Source organism: Anthonomus grandis, chromosome 17, assembly GCF_022605725.1.
Source record: "Anthonomus grandis grandis chromosome 17, icAntGran1.3, whole genome shotgun sequence".
NCBI classification, from domain to species: Eukaryota; Metazoa; Arthropoda; class Insecta; order Coleoptera; family Curculionidae; genus Anthonomus; species Anthonomus grandis.
The window spans coordinates 16040769-16048875 of NC_065562.1; the positions used below are offsets into that span (position 1 = coordinate 16040769).

Consider the following 8107-nt stretch of genomic DNA (forward strand, 5'->3'; position numbering starts at 1 on the left):
ATATTAAGATTAATGATTAATTGATAACACGCGTCTCGCTTCAAAAGGTATCATCAGACTTAAATAAAAATAACAAAATACTATAACCCATCAAATTCATATATATAATAAGAAAAAGTACTTGATCAACAGTTTTTAAAATTTACATTAATAAAGACAGCAAATACTTGTATTTTTTGTAATTATATAATATATACTGACAATATCCCAAATTTAGTATATAAATTATTTGAAAATCAACTATATTTATTTATTGATTTATTATACGCTTAAATACGCTTTATGACTAATTAAAAAATATATTCCAGGCAATTGAGCCTTAATAGGCTTTATTTTGGGCTCGATTGCCTATGATAATAAAATAATTGTTAATTTGTGACTTAACTGCCTGGAATAATAAAATAATTTTAGACTTATCTATTAAGTGCCTGGAAATATAAAAAAGGCAAATGAGCCATAAAAGGCCTCTAGTTTAAGCTTGATTACCTAGAATAAGAAAATAACAATGAATTTATGGTTTAACTGCCTGGAATTTTGGGAAAAACTTCGGTGACTGAATTTTCTGTAATTAAAAAAGAATTTATGGCTCAACTGCTCAATAATAAAATATTTATGGTCTGGCAATAAAAAAAATATATATTCTAGGCTATTGAGCCATAAGCAGGGTCTATTTGAGATACTTAAATAACAAAACAATTATGAATTTATGGCTTAGCTACCCTTTGATGGCTCAACTGCCTGATATAATAGAGTATTTATAAATTAATTGCCTTGAAATGCAAAAATAGAGTTTTTAGACAGTTAAGCCATAAACAGGATCTATTTTCAACTTGATTGCCTAAAATAATAAAATTATTATAAATACATGGCCTAGCTACCTGGCATGTTGGGAAAAATTCAGATAGCTAAACTGCCTGGAACTAAAAAAGAATTTATGCCTTAGCTGCCTGGAATAATAAAATAATTATTATATTTAGTGCCTGGAAATACAAAAAATATATATTTTATGCAATTGAGCCAAAAGAGGCTCTATTCTAAACTCGATTGCCTAAAATAAGGAAATAATTATAAATTTGTGGCTTAGCAGCCTGGAATTTTGGAAAAAACTTTAATTGCTTAACTGCCTAGAATTAGAAAAGAATTGGCTACTTAACTGCCTAAAATAATAAAGTTATTATAAATTAAATGCCTGAAAATATAATAATAAAGATTTTATATAGTTGAGCTATAAACAGGCTTAAATAACAAAATAATTATCAATGTATGGCTTAGCTACCTGGAATTTAGGAAAAAACTTTGATGGCTGAACTGCCTGGAATGAAATTAAAATTTGCGGCTCAATTGCCTGATATAATAAAGTATTTACAAATTAAATGCCTCGAAATATAAAAATAGAGATTTTAGACAGTTGAGCCATAAGCAGGATCTATTTTCAACTTGATTATCTAAAATAATAAAATTATTATAAATACATGGCCTAGCTACCTGGAATGTTGGGAAAAATTCAGATAGCTAAACTGCCTGGAACTAAAAAGAATTTATGCCTTAACTGCCTGGAATAATAAAATAATTATATATTTAGTACCTGGAAATACAAAAAATATATGTTTTATGCAATTGAGCCAAAAGAGGCTCTATTCTAAACTCGACTGCCTAAAATAAGGAAATAATTATTAATTTATGGCTTAGCAGCCTGGAATTTTGGAAAAAACTTTAATTGCTTAACTGCCTAGAATTAGAAAAGAATGTATGGCTCAACTGCCTAAAGTAAAAAAATTATTATGGATTAAAAGTGCCTAGTTTGAACTCAAATGCCTAAAATAACAAAACGATCATGAACTTATAACTCAAATGCCTGGAATAATATATTAATTATAATCTTAAGGCTTCAGTGTGTCTAAAATTTAAGCTAGTACTACATATTTATTATTTATTTTCATTTTAAGAGATCATAGAGTGAATCTGTCATTTGAGTTCAAACTGTCAAATTTTCGGTTAATTTTCCACATGCCACGCCCAAATAAATACAAAATTTTTGCAAAAATGTTTTTTGAAGACAAAGTTGGTTTCTTCAGAAGAAAATTTCCTTTATTGTTTTCCATGGTACTTACCTTCTAGAATGTCCTTTCTTGCCCCAAAAAAAGTTGGTTTTACGAAAACAGAAACTCGTCTTAAGTAGAAAATACAAAAACACCACAGAACGCACCAAAAAAAAAACCTGTGTCCAAAGTACACTTAGCACTAAGTTTCACACCCTTTGACCCACATAGTCCCTAAGTCCCTGAGGCATAAAGCCCTAATTAGAAAAACCCTCATAAAAGTTTCCCTTTTTGCAACGGTAAGATGTACGTGTCGGAAAAAACTACCCCGTCGACCACCCGACCGCTTTTCACCGACATCACAGGTGGAAAACGCGAATTTTCCTGTTTTCCCGGCTACACGTGGTTATTGTAGGGCGGCGAACGCATGCCCTGTAACTTTCTCTTTTACCCCTTTCCCCTCTTACTTAAGGGTTTGTTTGGGTCCTTTTTTTTAGGGTAGTTTCTTCTCGACGACGTGAATTTTATTTACGTGTGTCACCTCTTCCACTGCCCTTGTTGATGACGAAGAAAAATTACCAAAGAAGGAGGAAAGCGAGGGAGAACTCTCCAAGCCATAAGAAGGGCGTCAATATTAGTTTTTCTTTTTAGGAGAAAGCGGAAACGGGAAGAGAAAAGCGCACAATTATTGGGTTTACTTTGGTATTTTCCGCGTACTAAGGAAGTGGTTGTAGGCTTTTCTTTTTGGGCCTGATTGAAGGGTCTCGTTGAAAGTTTAATTGCTTTAGGGGTGTTTTTATTTGTTTTTAAAATGTCGTAGGGTGAGGTCGGAAAGTTGGCTTAAAGGGGTGAAAATTTCGGTAGAGGGTGAGTCAGTTTTCGTGGGGTTTTAGCCTTAATAAAATGGTGTTTGAAATATTCTAATTTACTTCGGGAGTATTTGGGAAAAACCAAAATTGTTCCTGAATTTATGTTTGGTAAATTGGAAAAATGAGTGGGGTTAGTATTAACGTGAAAAAATTAGAAATTAAAGGTTTTTTATATTGGGCTTTATGTACCTTTGCTATAATATAAAAAAAAACAGAGTAAATTAAGAAAAAATAAGAACAATAAAAATATTTTTCAAAAGTATTAATTTTGCTATTTAAGCTTCGATTTTTTTCGTATTCTTGTTTCGAGTAATTTTGTTTTCAGTAAGACTAATGTGTAAAAATAATTTGTGAAAATTTTGAGAAAATGTCTTCCTTTTTTCAGATTTTTTCCATTTTCTCATTGTTGATAATTTCCCATTTATTTTGTACAAGAATATCGCAGAAAGGACAGCGACAAGAGAGGAAATAATTAATAATAAGTTTTTCCCCATTTTTAAAAAATGGGTTTTCTATATTTTTTAATTATTCTATAAGTTCGGGAGGAAAACTGTAAGAAAGGGTGGAAAAATTGGTAAAGAAAATAAAAAAAATTGACAGCTTTTTAAATGAGGGAAATAGCAATAAGGAGTGGGATTTCTCTTTATGTCTTATTGTCAAAATTTAGGAATTAAATTTTTAGTACTGGGCCACCATGATAAAAATATAGAAAATTAAGTAAAAGGAAGGGAAAAATACAGAATTTCCAAAATTTTCATTTGTTTTTTGCTTAAGTTCTGATTTCCCTTGTATGAAATTTTTGTTTTGAATGTTGCGAAAATGTAGAGAAAAGTCTTAAATTTTTTAAATATTAAAAATCTTATATTTTTTAAAATTTTCTAGTTAAATAATATATATATACTCGCCGGCACAAAATTCCGCCACCCTGAAATATTGGCCAAGTTTGATGTTTTATAAATTTTTTATTTTTTATCAGATTCTCACGATTTTGCCATCAATTTTTAGATACATTTGTTGTGATTTTTTAAAATCATTTTGTAAAGTAGCATTTTTCGATTAGGTTATATTATACAGGAGTAAAACAAACTGTTGTGTTTTCTCGTAATTTCAAAAGACCCTGTAGGAAAAGGTGGATAATTCTGTTTACATACTGTTCCTTGTAATCTTTGATGTATTCTAAACATTTCGATTTTTGATTCATTCCATTATCTCATTTCTGCTGCGAGCTGCAAATTTTTTATTAAAACGCTGATTTGAAGCTTATTTTTAGATAATTATTGTCAAGTTTTTGGTTAAAAATTATCGACGTTCGCTAAGGACGCAATTAATGTGACATAAAGTTTAACAGTGTCACTATTATAATTTGTTGTGTGTCAATATGGTATTAACTCCAGCAGACGTGGGTAGAATTGTTGCGTTAATAGAGGATGGCCGTAGCAAAAGTTATGTCGCCCGTACTCTGAGATTTTCGCGGTCTACAGTTCGAGATGCCTGGAATAGGTATTTACAGACGGGAATTTTTACTTGACGACAAGGCTCTGGCAGAAGGAGAATGACCACTGCAGCTGATGATCACTTTGTCACCATTAGTTCTTTAAGAGATCGAAGATCTACTGCTGTATTTCTAAAAAATGACTTGCGAATACTTCATGGAGTAAGTGTAAGTGAAAGAACGATACGTAGAAGATTAGCAGAAGCTGGACTTTATTCACGAAGGCCAGCAAGATGTCCACAATTACTTCCTCGGCATCGACAACACCGACTGAGGTTTGCAAAATCGCATTTTGAGTGGACTAGAACAGTGGGCAAACGTACTATTCACAGATGAATTCAGGGTTTGTTTAAGGACGCCGGATGGTCGTGAACGGGTATACAGACGTAGAAATAAAAGATATGCTGACTGCACCATTTCAGAACAAATCTCATATCGTGGCGGTTCAGTCATGATTTGGGCGGGCATTTCTACCGAAGCACGCACCAATCTTGTATTTATTGAAAATGGAGCTCCAACCGCCCACCGTTACATTGAGGAAATCCTTCAAGACGTTGTTATCCCATTTGCTCCATTCATTGGGAACCAATTTACATTAATGCATGATAATGCTAGACCTCACGTTGCACATGTAGTGAGCAAATATCTGGATAAAGTTGGACTCCCAAGATTGGAATTGCCCGCATGTAGCCCGGATCTCAATCCAATAGAACATCTTTGGGATCAACTTAAAAGGGCCGTTCGTCGTCGTCCTGTACAACCACAAACCTTGCAAGTCTTACGACTAGCGCTGATCGAAGAATATGAGGTTATTCCTCAAGAAAGAATAAGGAACCTTATTCATTCGATGCCGTGAAGACTGCAAGCTGTTATTGCTGCGAGAGGAAGAAATACACGCTATTAAAATTGTTTTTCTTTAATTAACTTTATGATATACCTAGTGTTTGTTTCTCCTAAAAAAATACGCTTCAAATCAGCCTTTTAATAAAAAATTTACATCTCGCAGCAGAAATGAGATAATGGAATGAATCAAAAATCGAAATGTTTAGAATACATCAAAGATTACAAGGAACAGTATGTAAACAGAATTATCCACCTTAATTTTCCTACAGGGTCTTTTGAAATTACGAGAAAAAACAAACAGTTTGTTTTACTCCTGTATAATATAGCCTAATCGAAAAATGCTACTTTACAAAATGATTTTAAAAAATCACAACAAATGTATCTAAAAACTAATGGCAAAATCGTGAGAATCTGATAAAAAATAAAAAAATTATAAAACATCAAACTTGGCCAATATTTCAGGGTGGCGGAATTTTGTGCCGGCGAGTGTAATGTTTTTTAAAGTTTGAAAAGAAAACCTTAAAAGAGGGAGGAAAAAAATAAAGAAAAAGAGCGAAAAATTAGTGAAAAAAAATTGGAAAAATCTATACAAATTTCCCTTTTTTCCACAACTGATAAATTAAATAAAAATTAAATAAATAATTATAAAATTAAGAAGAAATGTCTGTTTTCATGGAAAACAAGTTTTTCAAATTTTTCGTTGTTTTTCTTCAATGTATTGGGTCAAAAAGGAAAAATCTCAGGAAGGAGATAGAAAATCAAAATTAAAAAAAAAGGAATAGAAAATAAAAATTCAGACAAAGAAAAAATTTAATGAATCAGAAGAAAATTATAAAAAATCTAAATTTTGGAAATTAAAAAATAATTAATTTCTTCGAGGTTCCTCGAGCGTGGTTTCCCTCACTGTCAAGGATTTCGGTTTTTCTTCTTGTTACGCACATTTTCAAAGTCAAAAAAAATAAATTAAATTTTTCAAAAATGTAAATTGAAAAAAGACCATTTTTTCCAGCTTCCTGTATAAGAAAAACTATTCTTTTCGAAATGCATATTTTTAAATTCAATAAAATAGGAGGAATAATGTTAAAAATTAAAATTTTGGGAATCAAGCAAAAATCCATTTTTCTAGTTTTTTTGAGTCCAAATTTAAAATTTTGGGAATTGAAAGAAAAAAATTTTACAGTTTTCTTAATTAGGAAAACTGGAGTCAATAGTTCAAAATTAAGTCAACATTTTTTCCTTGAAATACGCATGTGCATTTGTTTTATGTTTAAATTGTCTTGCTTTGTCCTTGTATGTTTATTTTTACACTTTTTAGTATAGTTCAGGTTTTATGTTGTTAATTATGAGTTTGTAGATTCTCGATCTTGCCTTATTACCATGTAAAATGCTAAATAAACATATTATTATTATTATTTATAACTAACAAAGTAGAAGGAATAATGCTTAAAATTGGCATTTTGAAAATTAAAAGAAAATCAAAAAAATAAATGAAATTTTTCAAAAATGTTAATTGAAAAAAGTCCATTTTTTCCAGCTTCTTGGATGAGCTTCTTTTCAAAATGCATATTTTTAAATCCAATAAAATAGGAGGAATATTGTTAAAAATTAAAATTTTGGAAATCGAACAAAAATCATTTTTTTCCGGAATTTTTAAGTCAAAACTTAAAATGTTGCAGGTTGAAGAAAATTCAGTTTTTCAGTTTCTTTGGCAAGGAAAACTTTGGTTAATAATTTTGATTTTTCGAAAAACTTGTCTTTTTTAGTATCCTTGATTAGGTAAACTTCGATTTACTTGTTTATTACATTTTTTTACATTTACTTGTGTTATCAACACCAATACTCAAACCTCTTGGCCAGACGAACCATTCCCAGGTGCTTACAAGATGTAACACCATCGGGAGCGCATAAATAAGAGGGTTTTATTTATGGGTATCGGTTACGCTAATGGGCCTAGGAGGACGAGAACGAAGGGGAGTTACTTGGGTTTTGACCTGCAACGCGTATGGTTGTACTTGTCTTGTCAATTAATAATCATCACCTTATTTTATTTTATATTTGTTTGTATTAATAAGTAATAAAGTCCGTGTGTTGTTTGTACTTCGTGTTATAACTATTTTGCGTTTTACACTTTTTTCAATTTATTTGCATTTTTTTTTATTCTATTGATTAAAATTTTTTTAAGTTTTAAATATGATATTAATTTTCTATATTATGTATTACCTTTGTAGTTGAAGCTAAATAAATATATTATTATTATTATTAATAATTTCCATTTTTTTTCGGAATAATAATAAATAATACCAAAAATTAAAATTATGTTTTTTTTAATGCCACAAAATAGAAAATATATCAAAAACTAAAATTCTGGAAATTAAAACAAAAAAAAAAGTTTTTTCCAGTATTGTCTATAAAAGAAGTCGCATTAAGCATTGCAATTTTTCTTCTAAAAACACACATATTTATATTCATGGATACCTGAAAAATACCCATAGAACATAAAAATGACCTTAAGGAGCCTAGAAAATATATTGTGAAGCAAAAGTCACTTTTTTAAATGCCTGGAACAAAAGGGAAAAATAAAGATAAATCCCAGGAGAAAACTCTACATTTAGGTCCTTAATCTTTATATACTCAATAATTTCAGTGGCTGAGTTGAGTTTCATCGAATTTCTCAAAGTCTCAAAGTAAATTTCCAAAAAAACCTTCCTTCTTTCAATGCCATCTCCTAAACAGAGGTTGGATATCAACAAATCTATATGCACGCCATTTGCAGCTACACCGAAATAATTCATTGGATATCATTGAGAACCATTTAGTTTGGGAGTTTAGCTTAACATAATTATTAACTTTGTTCTTGTTTTGCC

The 8107-nt window shown here is 30.5% G+C and overlaps 1 protein-coding gene across 1 annotated transcript in view; it reads right to left on the reverse strand.

Annotated features, from left to right (window-relative positions):
* LOC126746596 (uncharacterized) overlaps nucleotides 1–2381 on the reverse strand; it is a 31528-nt gene extending 29147 nt beyond the window's left edge. The window contains exon 1 of the mRNA XM_050454907.1: nucleotides 2112–2381. The gene's annotated coding sequence lies outside the window, so the exon portion shown is untranslated. The remainder of the gene's footprint in view (nucleotides 1–2111) is intronic.
* Nucleotides 2382–8107: the final 5726 nt, after the last annotated feature.